The sequence below is a fragment of the Salvelinus namaycush genome, chromosome 20 (genome assembly GCF_016432855.1).
Source record: "Salvelinus namaycush isolate Seneca chromosome 20, SaNama_1.0, whole genome shotgun sequence".
Taxonomy (NCBI): Eukaryota; Metazoa; Chordata; class Actinopteri; order Salmoniformes; family Salmonidae; genus Salvelinus; species Salvelinus namaycush.
This window is the reverse complement of record NC_052326.1, coordinates 20,313,582-20,331,879: the sequence shown is the minus strand read 5'-3', so window position 1 is coordinate 20,331,879 and position 18,298 is coordinate 20,313,582. Positions and strand designations below refer to the sequence as shown.

Below are 18,298 nucleotides of genomic sequence, written 5' to 3'. Positions count from 1 at the left end.
CCCCTCTCTCTATTTCTTTATCCCCCCCCCCCCCCCCCCCCCCCCCCCCGCTGTCTCTCTCCATCTCTCCTCCTCTCTCTGATCCTCAATGGTCTATAGCTGGTAGGATTAGCAGAGAGTTTAAGCTCTCTGGCCCAATGCTCATATTAACCATAAATCATCTGGGTGCTTTCATACTCAGCAGAGTGTAGTACAGTAGACAGGCTGGCTGTACTGCGAGAGCACACTGGGCTGTTCATCTCCACATGACTTGTCCAATGCCTCTGCTTTAAGGGGATGTATAATGTATACAGCATTAGCTAGGCTACACAGAGATGATGAGCTAGCCTGCCATCACCCATAGGGTTATCAGTATCACTGTGATATTTTTCTCCTGACAAAGAAAGGGTTACTTACCACTATGGAAAAGATAACTGTGTGACAAGTTGTTCACTGACTTATTTGTTACAGTTATGAATATTGCTTTTCATTAAACATATCCTTAGTTTTTCAACAAAGTGAGACATGGGATTAGGATTAAAAATAAATCTCTTTAGCACTCTGAAGGAAACTCTCCAAGACATGTTGACTTAATGTTGGACTCTTAAGTCTCTGTTGAGTACCACATAGGTCATTTTATTTCACAAAATCGACGTAATCAGAGTTTATCATGTTAGTACAGGTCCTGAATTGTAAGACTCTTGTAAGACTCTTAAGGTTCTTGCTGGATGATTTGGACCCTTTAAAACATGTTTTCATGCATAACACAAACACTGTAACCAGACCAGTAAACAGTCCAATGTGCCAAGTGTGTGGAAGACAGGTGAGTGGAGGCCCAGGTCCATTACTCTTCTATGTACATGGAAAGGCTGATAACACAGGATGGTAACTCAGAGGTGCTTGGCTTTACTTCCCAGACCTGTTATTGTTTCATGACACTTAGAAGGCCAGACGTACCTGTGCCATTCCGGTGCTTTCCGCTTTTCACACGCTGCTGCTGTTGGTTGATGTTGTACGCCTTCTGCAGAGAGAGAGGGGGGGGGGGCAGAAATCGGTTCAGACGATACATCAGACCCTGATAATTTGATCATATCCGCCCACCATGCTTGTGACGTCATTAGTGTCTCTCCTCATTGATTTTAAATGGACATTACCGGTCTGGGGTCTATAAACAGTTGAAGGCCACTGGCACAGTGACAACAGAACTGAAACACTCCTCCATTGGTGTCTTGTCCCTATCTCCCCTCCATTCCTCCTCCATCCCTCTCACTTCTACTCCTCTTACTCAATTTACTCCTATCCATTCCTCTCTTCATCTTCCTCCTTCATCCTCCTCACCTTTATCACTGTTCTTCCCCATACCTCTACTCCATCCTGTAACTGCTTCATCCTTCTCCTCCCCACATCCCCTCCTATTGCCCCTCCCTCCCTCCCTCCCTCCCTCCCTCCCTCCCTCCCTCCCTCCCTCCCTCCCTCCCTCTGGCAGGGCTCCAGAGGCATGGTTGTTCATAATGAAGCATTGCAGAACAGCCTCTTCACAGGGGTGAACTGAGCTCCGTTCAAAAGGGCCTTTTGGACGTCCTGTTGGCTGTGTGAAAGGTTATTGTGTTGCCGTCTACGGTTGCTGGGTGAGGCCTTCTAAGGCTTGGTGTGGTGACAAGGCCCTTACTGTCTTGAGTCCCCCCACCAACCCACAACCTGGCATTACTGGGGTGGGGGCTTTTCTGTTAATCCACTGGTGGGGTATGGGGTGAATTCTGTGTCTTGCATGGAAATGGAGGGTTGGGGGGGATGGAGGTTTTGAGGTTTCTCCTAAATCTGAACACAGGGTGTTCCTCATGTAATCCCAACTCTAAAATGTTCTGTGAATATGAAAAAGTATAAATAATACATGTCCTCACATGGAAAATACATAATATCTGTTGATTGTATAATGTACTATGATACACATTTTTTTTTGTGACGTGATCAAAATAGAGGCTTCAGTCATGATAATGTCTAAAGATGTTTCTTTTTTTCATGGTAAATGGAATACATTTTTGTAAAATTGAATAGTTATAATAGAAAATAATCACTTTTTTGCAATACATTGCTCTTTATATTAATGCTTTCTCTCATTTCTTTGAAGTACAACAGAGTTGCTCTAAGCAGTATTACAATTACCAGGGGGCTCTCTAAGAAGGTATAAGAAGAAAAGCCTGTGCCAATAACAATAGAGTCAAGTTTTAAATGAGCTTAGCGTGGAATAAAATCCCTCTATAGTTACAGCCACACACTGCATAAGCCCCTCTCTCATTGATGAGTCAACTCATACTGTCTGAATAACCCACAGTAAGCTCTGTATTAATCTCCAGTGCTTATGAGTGTCCATAACTTTATCCTCTTAATTTTCCTGCCCCAGGAGTGTATCGAGGTTCATGCCGTGCCTCTATAAGTGGACAATCAAATCCAAGCAGGCTCAACCTGTCCTATAACAGGTCTGTCTCAGTACTAGGGTTGCAAAATTCTGGTACCTTTCCCAAAATGACCACGTTATCCAGAAATCCCAGTTACAATAGAGGATTCCTGGGCCAAATCCCTTCTGTAAGCACTGGACCTAGCCCCTACTTAAAAAATAAAAAATAAAATCACCTTTATTTAACCAGGTAGGCCAGTTGAGAACAAGTTCTCATTTACAACTGCGACCTGGCCAAGATAAAGCAAAGCAGTGTGACAAAAAAACAACAAAACAAAAGTTACATATGAGATAAACAAAAGTACAGTCAATAACACAATAGAAAATGATATATACAGTGTGTGCAAATGGCATAAGGAGGTAAGGCAATAAATAGGCCATAGTAGCGAAGTAATTACAAATTAGCAAATTAACACTGGAGTGATAGATGTGCAGATGATGATGTGCAAGTAGAAATACTGGTGTGCAAAAGAGCAAAAAAGTAAATAAAAACAATATGGGGATGAGGTAGGTAGTTGGATGGGCTATTTATAGATGGGCTGTGTACAGCTGCAGCGATCGGTAAGCTGCTCAGATAGTTGATGCTTAAAGTTAGTGAGGGAGATATAAGTCTCCAACTTCAGCGATTTTTGCAATTCATTCCAGTCATTGGCAGCAGAGAACTGGAAGGAAAGGCGGCCAAATGAGGTGTTGGCTTTGGGGATGACCAGTGAGATATACCTGCTGGAACGTGTGCTACGGGTGGGTGTTGTTATCGTGACCAGTGAACTGAGATAAGGCGGAGCTTTACCTAGCATAGACTTATAGATGACCTGGAGCCGGTGGGTCTGGCAACGAATATGTAGCGAGGGCCAGCCGACGAGAGCATACAGGTCGCAGTGGTGGGTAGTATATGGGGATTTGGTGACCAAATGAATGGCACTGTGATAGACTGCATCCAGTTTGCTGAGTAGAGTGTTGGAGGCTATTTTGTAAATTACATCACCGAAGTCGAGGATCGGTAGGATAGTCAGTTTTACTAAAGTGTGTTTGGCAGCGTGAGTGAAGGAGGCTTTGTTGCGAAATAGGAAGCCGATTCTAGATTTAATTTAGGATTGGAGATGCTTAATGTAAGTCTGGAAGGAGAGTTTACAGTCTAGCCAGACACCTAGGTATTTGTAGTTGTCCACATATTCTAAGCCAGAACCGTCCAGAGAAGTGATGCTAGTCGGGCGAGCGGGTGCGGGCAGCGATCGGTTGAAAAGCATGCATTTAGTTTTACTAGCGTTTAAGAGCAGTTGGAGGCCACGGAAGGAGTGTTGTATGGCATTGAAGCTCGTTTGGGGGTTTGTTAACACAGTGTCCAAAGAAGGGCCAGATGCATACAGTACGGTGTCGTCTGCATAGAGGTGGATCAAGGAATCACCCGCAGCAAGATCGACATCATTAATATATACAGAGAAAAGAGTCGGCCCAAGAATTTAACCCTGTGGTACCCCCATCGAGATGGCCAGAGGTCCGGACAACAGGCCCTCCGATTTGACACACTGAACTTTATCTGATAAGTAGTTGGTGAACAAGGCGAGGCAGACATTTGAGAAACCAAGGCTGTTGAGTCTGCCGATAAGAATACTGTGTGTGACAGAGTCGAAAGCCTTGGCCAGGTCGATGAAGACGGCTGCACAGTTTTTTTTATCGATGGCGGTTATGATATCATTTAGTACTTTGAGCATGACTGAGGTGCACCTGTGACCAGCTCGGAAACCGGATTGCACAGTGGAGAAGGTACGGTGGGGTTCGAAATGGTCAGTGATTTGTTTGTTAACTTGGCTTTCGAAGACTTTAGAAAGGCAGGGCAGGATGGATATAAGTCTGTAACAGTTTTGGTCTAGCGTGTCACCCCCTTTGAAGAGGGGGATGACCGCAGCAGCTTTCCAATCTTTAGGAATATCGGACAATACGAAAGAGAGGTTGAACAGGCTAGTAATAGGGGTTGAAAAAATTGCGGCGGATAATTTTAGAAAGAGAGGGTCCAGATTGTCAAGCCCAGCTGATTTGTATGGGTCCAGGTTTTGCAGCTCTTACAAAACATCTGCTATCTGGATTTGGGTGAGGGGAAGCTGGGGAGGCTTGGGCAAGTAGCTGCGGGGGGTGCGAAGCTGTTGACCGGGGTTGGGGTAGCCAGGTGGAAAGCATGGCCAGCCATAGAGAATTGCTTATTGAAATTCTCGATTATCGTGGATTTATCAGTAGTGACAGTGCTTCCTAGCCTCAGTGCAGTGGGCAGCTGGGAGGTGCTCTTATTCTCTGTGGACTTTACAATGTCCCAAAACTTTTTGGAGTTAGAGCTACAGGATGCAAATTTCTGTTTGAAAAAACGAGTCTTTGCTTTCCTAACTGACTGTGTGTATTGGTTCCTGACTTCCCTGAAAAGTTGCATATCGCGGGGACTATTTGATGCTAGTGCAGTATGCCACAGGATGTTTTTGTGCTGGTCGAGGGCAGTCAGGTCTGGAGTGAACCAAGAGCTATATCTGTTCTTAGTTCTACATTTTTTGCAAGGGGCATGCTTACTTAAGATGGTAAGGAATTTACTTTTAAAGAACAACCAGGCATCCTCTACTGACGGGATGAGGTCAATATCCTTCCAGGATACCCGGGCCAGGTCGATTAGAAAGGCCTGCTCGCAGAAGTGTTTTAGGGAGCGTTTGACAGTGATGAGGGGTGGTCGTTTGACCCCGGACCCATTACGGATGCAGGCAATGAGACAGTGATCGCTGAGATCCTGAATGAAAATAGGATAGGTGTATTTGGAGGGCAAGGATAAGATATTAGGTGCCCATGAGGGTGCCCATGTTTACGGATTTGGGGTTGTACATGGTGCCTTCCTTGATCATTTTTGTGAGATTGAGGGCATCTAGCTTAGATTGTAGGACGGCCGGGGTGTTAATCATATCCCAGTTTAAGTTACCTAACAGAACGAACTCTGAAGATAGATGGGGGGCAATCAATTCACATATGGTGTCCAGGGCACAGCTGGGAGCTGAGGGGGGTCTATAACATGAGGCAACAGTGAGACACTTATTTCTGCAGAGATTATTTTTTAAATTAGAAGCACTGTTTGGGCATAGCCCTGGAAAGTATGACAGAACTTTGCAGGCTATCTCTGCAGTAGATTGCAACTCATCCCCCTTTGGCAGTTCTATCTTGATGGAAAATGTTGGAAATCTCTGAATATTTGGTGGCCTTCCTAAGCCAGGATTCAGACACGACAAGGACATCAGGGTTGGCGGAGTGAGTAAAACAAAGCAGTGAGTAAAACAAACTTAGGGAGTAGGCTTCTGATGTTAACATGCATGAAACTAAGGCTTTTACGGTTACAGAAGTCAACAAAAGAGAGCACCTGGGGACACACAGGGCCTGGATTAACCTCTACATCACCCGAGGAACAGAGGAAGAGTAGGATGAGTGTACGGCTAAAGGCTATCAAAACTAGTTGTCTAGTGCGTTGGGGACAGAGAATAGAAGGAGAAGATTTCTGAGCGTGGTAGGATAGATTCAGGGCATAATGTACAGACAAGGATATGGTAGGGTGTGTGTACAGTGGAGGTAAACCCAGGCATTGAGTGACGATAAGAGAGGTTGCATCTCTGGAGGCACTAGTTATACTACGTGAGGTCACCTCATGTGTGGGAGGTGGGGAAAAAGAGCTATCTGAGGCATGTTGAGTGGGACCAGGGGCTCCGCAGTAAAATAAAACAATGATAACTACCCTAAACAACAGTATACAAGGCATATTGACATTAGAGATAGACATAAAGCGAGGCAGAAAACAATCACAGGTGTTGATTGGGAGAGCTAGCTAAGACAACAATGGGTAAGACAGCAACTAATCAGCTTAAGACAACAACAGGTACAATGTCGATGAATGGACAGAGAGGGTCAGTTAACTACACACAAGGCCTGAGTTTGAGGCTGGTGCCGACAGATAAACAAAATAAACAAAATGGAGTACCGTGATTAATGAACAGTCCAGCAGGCATCAGCTATGTAGCCAAGTAATCATAGGGTCCAGTGAACAGCAATAGATAGCGGGAAACACAGCATTCATAAAGCATCCTACTGTATGCCTACATGCTGGCTGACCTGGGTTTAGAATGTTATGTTGTGTTTTGCCCTGGCCAAGTGTCTCCTTACCACCAGTGGTCATTTGACCTTTCCATTCAGAGTCCTGTTTGATTTTCCTCAGGTTTTATTAAGCATCCTGAGAAAGTGCCTCTATGCCTCTACCCCATAATAAGGTTTGAGACAAAGAGGTTGGACTTTTTTTGTCAAATCGATTTGGACCCTGGTCCGGTGATCTGGTGCTCTGGTTTCACACCTCAGGGTGCTCAGGTTACCCAGACGACACAGGCTGTTAGCAGAGGCTCCGGACGGGAGAGCAGGGTTGCTAGGAAGTACACAACCATGGCACCTTCTAACCACTAATTCTAACTTTAACCCTCACCTTGATATTGCCTGGTTGATACCGCCAGGAGCAGGACTGGTTACCTGCATCATTCCCATTAGAGATCAGTGTTATGCATTCAGTTACACACACACATGCACACAAACACAGTCTTGTATAACTAACCTGTGGGGACACACAATTCAGTCCCATTCGAAATCCTATTTTTCCTTACCCTTAATAACCCTAACCTTAACCCTAACCTTAACCCGGAAATCTAAACCTAAACCTAACCCTAGCTCCTAACCCTAACCCTAAAACTAACCCTAGCGCCTAACCCTAACCTAATTCTAACTCAAACACTAAATCTAACCTTAACCCTAAACCCCCTAGAAATAGCATTTGACCTTGTTGGGACTAACAAAATGTCCCCAGTTGGTGAAATGTTTGTTTGTTGTGTTTTTGTTAAACACGTCCACACCCACATTGTGAGTATATCATGATAATTACACAACGTTATAATTATGTTTGCATTATACCCTCTGAATAGTATTACTACATATTTCAATATTGAAAGGACGCAGTGTCATCATTGGCCATTTAAAACATGTATATAAATATATATATCTTACACAATCAAGTCTTGTGGCTGACACATTGCCTCAGTGCAGTACCCTATATGAGTCCCTTAACACACTGCTTTCTAGATAAGATGAAAGAGCAGTAAAAACAGAAAGATTGTCAGAGGTATTCAGGACTAGTTCATTGGAAGAGACAGAGGGAACTACCCAAGAGAGTGTGCATATTTAAAACCTGTAATGTTGATTTAGAACCTGACACATGTAGTAGGACAGCCACATGCTGGTGACAGGCCCTTCAGCATTGCCCCTTGGTAATGGATAACGACACAGTCAGTGTTGCTGTTAACCCACTGTCGACTCCCTTGAGGACTTGGAAAAGTTGAGGTAGTTCCTTGGTAAGTCAGGATCCTGACTAGACAGTTGTTTTTGTTTACTGAAAGTAAACAAATATGATGACCACTCCATGAACCTGATCCTAGATCAGTGCTCAGGGGCAGTGTACACCTCAGGACAGTACATTCATACAAATTCAGATTTATGCATTATCAGATTGAACTCTGTTGAGACTACTGATTCTGCCCCCTAGTGGAGAAACACATCTACTGTACACTGAGTGTACAAAACATTAAGAACACCTCTTTCCATGACAGAGTGACCAGGTGAATCCAGGTGAAAGATATGATCCCTTATGAGACAATTGAGACATGGATTGTGTATATGTGCCTTTCAGAGGGTGAATGGGTAAGACAAAATATTTAAGTTCCTTTGAATGGGATTTGGTTGTAGGTGCCAGGCACACCGGTTTTTGTCAAGAACTGCAATGCTGCTGGGTTTTTCATGCTCAACAGTTTCCTGTGTGTATCAAGAATGGTCCACCACCCAGAGGTCATCCAGCCAATTTGACACAACTGTGGGAAGCATTGGACTCAACAGGGGCCAGCATCCCTGTGGAATGCTTTCAACACCTTGTAGAGTCCATTCCCTGACACATTTAGGCTGTTCTGAGGGCTAGCTCAATAGTAGGAAGGTTTTCTTAATGTTTTGTACATTCAGCATATATGTGCCACAACTGATTGTGATAGCAGCACCTTCAGAGCTAGTCCAAGTCAGGCCCTCTACTCTCATTACAGCTACAGTACAATTTCAGGTCCATGTTGCAGCTTTGTTGAATAAACCGATATCTGAGGGATTTTAACTGTTGGATGGTATAGTATTTTAAGTATAACTGCCAGGTCGCAGTTGTAAATGAGAATGTGTTCTCAACTGGCCTACCTGGTTAAATAAAGGTGAAATAAAATACAAATAAAATAATGTCCTATATGGTGGAGCCAGAAGAGCTTGTAATGAGGACAGGACCATGCAGGTAAACACAAACACCATCTGGTCATATGGATCTGCAGCTGGGCGACTGTAGGTCACATGCCAGCAACAGGGACAGATGTCTGACAGCATGTCACACAAGGACGGACGACATAGAGCAGGTTGTAGTTCCATCATAGGCTGCACTGACACCAGCGTCAGCCTGGCATGACCTGGGATCAAAATGTGTGCACACAGGTGAGAGACCAGGCCTGGCTGGTATGATGTTGTGTCTGGCTTTTCTGCTTTGCCAGCTTGTTATTGATTGCCTGTCCAGCAGGGTTGGGCTCAAGTGGATTTACAATTGGAATTTGTGAGTACTCCACATGTTTTGATATCTTATCATTATTGCCATGATACAGACATTATTGTGTAAACTTCTCTCTCTGCTGCTGTTGGTGCATTTTCTCAAATTCTAGAATGCCTGAAATGTTCTCAAGGACAAACCATCATTGTAATGTTTACATGTGAAATATTTTTTAATCAGCAGCACTGTCATAATGCAGTACTGTTTCCATAACATATTGTAGAGTACCATTTAGTTTATTACAAAACATGGATGATGACAGTTTTCTTGATAACAATAATAGTCATGATAGTTTATTGAAGAAGTATGTAATCATAGGAGCTTAGGTTACATTAACCTATAGGAGCTTTAAAATATGTAATAGAAAGACACAGCTACAGCACATTCCGTCCAGCCCAGTTCTTCTCAGATATGGGAATGAAGCTACATTATGGTTCTCTCTGTTTTCTCTGTTATAATATTAGTGTTATTAATGTTATCTCTCCTGCTTGGAGTGTATATTTTTTGTCTAAATACAGCATCACACTGGCTTCATGGTTGAGGGAGTGACTGGCGATTGGAGGATTGGAGGCCCTGGGATTGTTACAGCTCAAAATGTATCAAAGGCATCAGGCTAAATGTCATGGCCCAGAGAGCAATGGTCAATCCTTCCTTTTAAACATTCAGTGAACCTTAACAATAACAACAGATACAGACATCCACATCGCTCCTCATTCACTTTTGGCAAGTGTATACTAATGTATAATTTTATTTTCCACATTGCCTTATATAGAAATTTGCAGGACACAAACTGCGGTTTTGGGCATATTTAGACCCATTATCCACAGACGTCTCTGTACTCACTGAGACTGATCCTGAATTCCTCCTGTTTAATGAAGTCTTACAGATACTGCCAGGGCAAGCTGTGTCTGCAACGTGGTCTCAGGACAATTTGTATTAATCTGAATGTAAATATGTGGCAATCCATTTAGTATGATATGTTCAATTACGTTAGGTTACATAATGAATGGATACAATATCAATATCATACAAATCAGAGGACGTATAGTATCATACATCTTACCCGGTCGTACAATAGCATACGAATTGGATGAAGTAACTTATCATTCCTCTTGGAGGATGTATAGTATTGCACATCTTTATCTGAGACCAGGTTGCTTGTTGCGCCATAACAAAGGAGAATTACAGGGAGAATTTACATTGGCGGTTAGGAAAACTAAAATGACAATTTACATAGCATGGGTTAAGTTTTGAATAAGGGTTAGGGGAAGGGTTAGCTAAAATGCTACAGTTGTCCCCGACGCAACTCGAACATTCAACCTTTGGATTGCTAGACCGTCACGGATTACGCCTACCCATCCTCCCTCACCAACCTCCCTATTTTCGTTTCTGGCTAAAGTAACTAGACCATTAGTAGGTGTCATATGTCTTGGAGGTGCTCAGAAATATGTAAAGCATATTTTGTATGGCTCTGAGGCCAGGCTGGTGTCTGAGGTGCTTTCCTTCCTCACCACAACATGTCCAACAGCACACAATCAACACCATGGGCACAACTTTGGTTTTATAAGTGGGGGGAGGACTTCCCCCCGCCGTCCCCAGTGAAAGTTGTGCCCCTGCTCAACACTATGTGCAAACCATCAAGGGGGCTGAGTCCTGTAGATGCCCTAAAGAGATTTGAACACATTTGAACTTCCGCCCCCTGCTGTATCACAAAGGGTCATGGATACTCCCCGAGCACCTGTTGATATGTAAGGAACCTTTAAACGCAGACTGGAGCGGAATTCACTTAATTTTTTTGTTGCTTAAAGACGATGCCCACTCCTTTGATTGGTTCAGCTAGAATCCACAAGTGTGTATCCTATAATGGAAAGGCATCCGCGAAAGAAGATTCCACAAACTTGTGTGCTGTTGTTACATTTGTATTGGTGTTTCATTACATGTCCGATGAGCTCACAGTGTTGTTACATGTAATTTGCGGCGTGCATCATGAGCAAAGTCATTGTAGCCTATCATTTCATTTCCCCTCGCTGTGAGAACCATGGTATGAGCACTGGCTGACTTAGCATTTGTTCTGGACCTGTTAGTTGCTTAGCACCCTAAGGGCTACTGTACATTTAGCGAGTCCAGTATAGCATTGCAGCCGAATATCCTGCCAGCAGCCTACCAAAGGTTGCTCTGTGTCAATTACAATGTAGAAACACGTGTCTCTAGTCCAAACCGTTCAGTAGTTAGGCTATGCATATTACCGGAGCTTCATTTTATACCTTCTATTTCTATGGCATATTTGCATCTGCAATATGTAAGATGACTCAACTTTGGAGATAACAATAGTTGCTGGTTTCCCCTATCCATCTGTGGCGAAGTTTTCCCTAAATGCATATGACAAATCCTGCTCCAGAACCAGCTATCCCACATACAAAATACTACAGTTTACTATAGAATACTACAGTACTTAATATAGAATTCTAGAGTAAACTGTAGTATTCTTTATACAGCGGCTGGTTCTAATCTTGAATGCTGATTGGTTAAAACTGCATTCCAGACGGTGTCTATTCCAAAAGTTACCACCGGCTAAATCTATGACGTTAAAATTCCTATTTACTCTGTTCCATCTGACTGCGCAATCCACTGTCTCATCAGCCTAGCCAGGTAATTTATAAACTTGATATCCACAATAAAATACATATAGACATTATCACACATTTATTTTAGACTAACATTTATTTTTCAACAGCGGAGATTTGCATAAACCTTGCTCTCTGTCTTTTTGGCATTTGCAACATTGTTTAAATATTCAAATTCGATCTCCAGCTGTCCCATAGTAATGAACATGTCGGGAGTCGGGACGAGACAGACAGGCAGGTAACGTTTCTCAGCCAGTCGAAATCATGAATCAGCTGGCATCATTTTTATGAATATATACAACGTATAAATGTAAATTGAAGAAGGTAAAATGAAACGGTGCAGCTAGTTTGTAGACTTTCCAGCTTTAGTTTGAATTGATTGTGTGAGCTGTGTTGTTGGCTAGCTCCCCTGAACAACAGCATCCTGACGAGAGAGCACATTTTCTATGCCAGGCAAAATAACGCCTCATTAGCTCATTGTTATGGATGTATCCAAATAAATGTCACTAGAAAACAGCTTAAACAAATGCAAATGCAGCTACTTTTGTTATTCTGGCTGCACTATTTGACCTGACTGTAAGTTAGCTGTCGTTGGCTTGCTAGCAAGCAATGGATGAGAACGTTGCCAGCCAGTATGGCAATGGTACATTTAGAACGAACGACTGAACGTCCATAGATACAGAACAAAAAGACTAAATGACTGGGTCGCGTCTCTGGCAACTGAACCAATAGAACGAACGACCAGCCGGCTTGGGTAGCAACCCTAGATTTGTTTCAGGACTATATCTTGTGGAAGGATGAAATAATATGAATAAATTAATCAAAATATATTTTTTTATTCAAATATATAAATCATTATTTGAAAATGTTGGTAACCCGTTGTGATAATGCCCGAGACACTGGTGTTTGGAGGATATATTTGCACGGTTTGCCCAACATCTTCTCGGACATTATCACTTAAGTAGAATACTATACTACACACTGTAGTAGGCTATCCCTCAACCATGTGTAGTAATTAGTATAGAATTGTGTAGTATACTGTAGAATACTATAGTAAATACTAAAGTATTATCCACACAAAATATTTCATAAATGTCCGCAAAAACACTACAGTCCGCAAAAACATATATTTTTTAACTATAGTAAATACTACAGTATTTAATTAGCGTATACCCTACCAATTCCTCTCCCCCATATCCTAATATTTGCCACCCGTAAGTGAGAAACCTACATGCCAAGTATAGGCCATATATAGTGTTCCCTACAGTTATGGAAGACAGCTGAAGCGCTGAATGTACAGACCCCAGTCCTTCCTTTATTCCTACCTACCTACCTACCTACCTACCTACCTACCTACCTACCTACCTACCTACCTACCTACCTACCTACCTACCTACCTACCTACCTACCTACCTACCTGTCTGTAATGGAACATTTGTTCTTTTAGTATTTATCCAGTAGGTTTTCTCAAGGAGAAAGCCCCCCACGTATATATTAAAGATAATAACAAAACACTACAGTAAATACTACGGTACACCACAGTCCGCAAAAAAACTATAGTAAATACTACAGTATACCATACTTCAGTCTGCAAAACACTACAGTGAACTATAGTATTCCTAACATAGTATACACTATAGTATTTTTTCCATGTGTGATAGCCTAGCCAGGTAGCTAATCTTTTGAATATGGTGTAGTAAAAACAACAGAAACAGATAGCATTAGCTTGCTATATATGCTAGCTAGCTACACTGACAGCTGTCAATGCCCTACTTGTTGTTATTTCTCCACTCCATGTGGAAATCACCACAACGTTCCAACCCTCAATTCGTGAATAAGTATTAGCAGCCTGCGTCATTCTTCAGAGGTGGAACCTAAACAAGAATTTCCGCTCTAGGACAGGAATTAAGCATTGCCCTCTGGTGGGGGCCTTTAGTAAGCATTTGCAGAAAGTCAGGGAAAGGTTAGTATGTGGCTTACTCTTTAACCTTAATCTTGAGTGGCCTTTTTGGCTTGTGTTCAGTTTAAATAGCAAGTGCTAGTCTTCTGTCTCACAGTTTTAAACATATAACTCATGTGACTTGGTTTTCAGGCATGGAATTTGTCCTGCCCAGAGCTTGGTCTTTGGAGCATCTTGAACATTAGGGCGTTACAGTAAACCATTACATTACAGTTTCTAAGTTTATTGTCAGTCTGCGGTTATTGTCAGTCTTAGCGGTTTTAGTCAGAAGTCCTATCATCATTACCACCTCTGTGTGTTTAATAAGTAAGCAGTACATCTGGTTGGCATAGGGGCCCACAAATCATCAACAAACATAGCTAATGGATGTTTCCTATTTCAATGTAGCCATCTACCTAAGATACCCTACCCTCACCCTCTCACTACAGCCATATCATTACAGATACAGTGCCTTGTAAAAGTATTAATCCCCCTTCGCTTATTCCCAAAAAATGTTCTTCCTAAATTATGCCAGGATTCTATCCTATCATGGGCCTTAGGCATTGCAGCTTGTAAAGGGAATTTCTGATTGAGCCAACATATACAGCCTTTAACCATGAATGGAAACATTTCTTTAAAAACCTTCATGCCTACAGTGCCTTGCAAAAGTATTCATCCCACTTGGCATGTTTCCTATTTTGTTGCATTACAACCTGTAATTTAAATAGATTTTTATTTGGATTTCATGTAACTGACATACACAAAATAGTCCAAATTGGTGAAGTGAAATAAAAAAAGAACTTGTTTCAAAAAATGCAAAATATATATATTATGGAAAAGTGGTGCGTGCATGTTACGGCTCTCGTTTGTTGAATGAAGAGTGGACCAAGACGCAGCGTGGAAAGTGTTCATGATGTTAATATTCAAAAACACTCAAACAAAATAACCAACGTGAAAGCGCACAGTTCTGTCAGGCAGAAACACTAAACAGAAAACCATATCCCACAAAACCCAAACGGAAAATGACAACTTATATATGATCCCCAATCAGAGACAACGATAGACAGCTGCCTCTGATTGGGAACCACACATGGCCAAAACAAAGAAATAGAAAACATAGACTTTCCCACCCGAGTCACACCCTGACCTAACCAAACAGAGAATAACGTGACAGTGCATATGTATTCACCCCCTTTGTTATGAAGCCCCTAAATAAGATCTGGTGCAACCAGTTACCTTCAGAAGTCACATAATTAGTTAAATAAAGTCCACCTGTGCGCAATCGAAGTGTCACATGATCTGTCACATGATCTCAGTATATTTACACCTGTTCTGAAAGGCCCCAGAGTCTGCGGCACCACCAAGCAAGCGGCACCATGAAGACCAAGGAACTCTCCAAACAGGCCAGGGACAAAGTTGTGGAGAAGTACAGATCAGGGTTGGGTTATAAAAAAATATCAGAAACTTTGAATATCCCACGGAGCACCATTAAATCCTTTATTCAAAAATGTAAAAAATATGGGGGGCCCTTGCAGAGCAAGGGGAACCACTACTTCAAGGTCTCAAAGCGAGTGACGTCACCAATTGAAACGCTATTAGCGCGCACCACCGCTAGCTAGCTAGACATTTCACATCAGTTACACTCACCCCCCTTTCGACCTCCTCCTTTCCGCAGCAACCAGTGATCTGGGTCAACAGCATCAATGTAACAGTTTAACTTTAGTCCGTCCCCTCGCGCCAACCCGGGCACGAACCAGGGACCCTCTGCACACATCAACAACAGTCACCCACGAAGCATCGTTACCCATCGCTCCACAAAGGCCGCGGCCCTTGCAGAGCAAGGGGAACCACTACTTCAAGGTCTCAAAGCGAGTGACGTCACCGATTGAAACGCTATTAGCGCGCACCACCGCTAACTAGCTAGCCATTTCACATCGGTTACACCAAGAGATGGCAGTAACATTTAATAACGGACATATAACGAGACAGGAATAGCATCAGCATACAGAAAACAAAGACTAAAAAACAATCAATGCAGCAGCGGGGAACAGAGCTGGGGAACTGACAAATATAGGGGAGGAAATAAACAGGTGATAAGTGAGTCCTGGTGAGTCCAATAATGCTGATGCGTGTGACAAGGGAAGGCAGGTGTGCGTGATGGATGGCAGGAGTGCGTGATGCAGGGCAACCTGGCGCCCTCAAGCGCCAGGGGGAGGGAAGAGCGGGAGCAGATGTGACAAGGAGGGAATTAATCAGAGAGGCAACAAAGAGACCAAAGATAACCCCGAAGGAGCTGCAAAGCTCCACAGCGGAGATTGGAGTATCTGTCCATAGGACCAATTTAAGCCGTACACTCCACAGAGCAGGGCTTTACGGAAGAGTGGCCAGAAAAAAAGCCATTGCTTAAAGAAAAAAATAAGCAAACACATTTGGTGTTCGCCAAAAGGCATGTGGGAGACTCCCCAAACATATGGAAGAATGTACTCCGGTTAGATGAGACTAAAATGTAGCTTTTTGGCCATCAAGGAAAAGGCTATGTCTGGCGCAAACCCAACACCTCTCATCACCCCGAGAAAACCATCCCCACAGTGAAGCATGGTGGTTCAGCATCATGCTGTGGTAGATGTTTTTCATCGGCAGGGACTGGGAAACTGGTCAGAATTGAAGGAGTGATGGATGGTGCTAAATACTGGGAAATTTGTGAGGGAAACCTGTTTCAGTGTCACGACTTCCGCCGAAGTTGGCTCCCCTGCCTGTTCGGGCGGTGCTCGGCGGTCGTCGTCACCGTCCTACTAGCCGCCACCGATCCCTTTTTCGTTTGTCTGTTTGTTTTGTCTTATTAGTTTCACCTGTGTTTCTGTTGTTTTCGGTTAATGAGCTTCCCTATATTTAGTAGGTAGACCCGCCCTTGTTTTGTGCGGGATTGTCTTTATTTTGTTATGTGTGTGCATTATAGGCTAAGGTGTATTTTTCTTTCTTTCACTTGACACCCTGTGGTTTTTGGGTTGTCACGTTATATGTCCGCGCCCTGTATTTGTTGGGTTATATTTTGTGTGTGCCTTATTAAAGAGCACTATACCCCCAGTGGAACTCTCTCTGCGCCTGATTCCTGCACCCACCTAGTCCCGCGTAACATTCAGTCTTCCATAGATTTGAGAATGGGATGGAGGTTCTCCTTCCAACAGGACAATGACCCTAAGCATACTGCTAAAGCAACACTTGAGTGGTTTAAGGGGACACATTTAAATGTCTTGGAATGGCCTAGTCAAAGCTCAGACCTCAATCCAATTGAGAATCTGTGGTATGACTTAAAGATTGCTGTACACCGGGGGGGGGGGGGGGGGGGATTTCTTATGCACGCTCAAGTTTTCTGTTATTTTGTGTTATTTCTTTCACAATACAAAATCTTTTGCATCTTCAAAATGGTAGGCATGTTGTGTAAATCAAATGATACACACTCCCCCAAAAAATCTATTTTAATTCCAGATTGTAAGGCAACAAAAGAGGAATAATGCCAAGGGGGGTGAATACTTTCGCACCTACCGTGCCTCACCTCAACAATGCCTTGATTTACTCCCAAAAACTCTCAAGGAGAATGTTGTGACTGTTTACTCAAAGCTCCACACCTGATCTAATGGTACTTATAGAAAATAACAAAAAGAGTACTGAGTACATTTCAAAATAGGTTGTTAATGTTTTCTTTAGTACCCCAGTGTACTCCAATTCCATTGTGCATTCCCACTGGACACACACTGCTTGAATCAAGGTTGTTTCCATGACATTTCAATGAAATTAATAGATGTTGAATTGACGTCTGTGCCCAGTAATTGACTGTAAACTGTTTGGGGATTCAGAATGCTTTCCATTTTTAAACACTCTTAGCACCTAATTAGCCATGACCTAGCACTTTGAGGACAGACCTGTTGGCTACTACCCATCAACTCTCACCTTCCTCCACCATCTTTCTCTTCCTTCCCTGATTTAGACACTGTTGGTGGGCACAGACAATAGTGACTAAAGAACCCCATCAATGAGCCAGGCAGTTTAATAAAAAAGCATTCCAAATTTCTGCATGGGTCTGGTCTTATGTCTGAAAGTCTAATTAAACAATTATGTAAGAAATACCTACATATATATTCTGGGTTTGTAGGTAACAGACGAATGGTTTCTCAGCAGAATTCTTACAGTGCTGTTCTATCAAATACACTGAACAAAAATATAAATGCAACATGCAACAATTTAAAAGATTTTTCAGAGTTCCAGTTCATATAAGGAAATCAGTCAATTTCAATAAATAAATGAGGCCCTAATCTTTGGATTTCACATGACTGGGAATGCAGATTTGCATCTGTTGGTCACTGATACCTTTTTTTAAAGGTAGGGGCATGGATCAGAAAACCAGTCAGTATCTGGTGTGGCTACCAATTGCCTCATGCAGCGCGACACATCTTCTTCGCATAGTTGATCAGGCTGTTGATTGTGGCCTATGGAATGTTGTCCCACTTCTCTTCCATGGCTGTGAAAAGTTGCTGGATATTGACGGGACCTGGAACACGCTGTCGTACACATCGATCCAGAAGATCCCAAACATTCTTAATGGGTGAAATGTCTGGTGAGTATGCAGGCCA

At 42.8% G+C, this 18,298-nt stretch overlaps 1 non-coding gene across 1 annotated transcript; it reads left to right on the top strand.

Annotated features, from left to right (window-relative positions):
• The first annotated feature begins 13,160 nt into the window (after window positions 1-13,160).
• On the top strand, window positions 13,161-13,215 carry LOC120065767. Its single transcript, XR_005478718.1, has one exon. It is a non-coding gene; the product is annotated as a U7 small nuclear RNA (small nuclear RNA).
• Window positions 13,216-18,298: the final 5,083 nt, after the last annotated feature.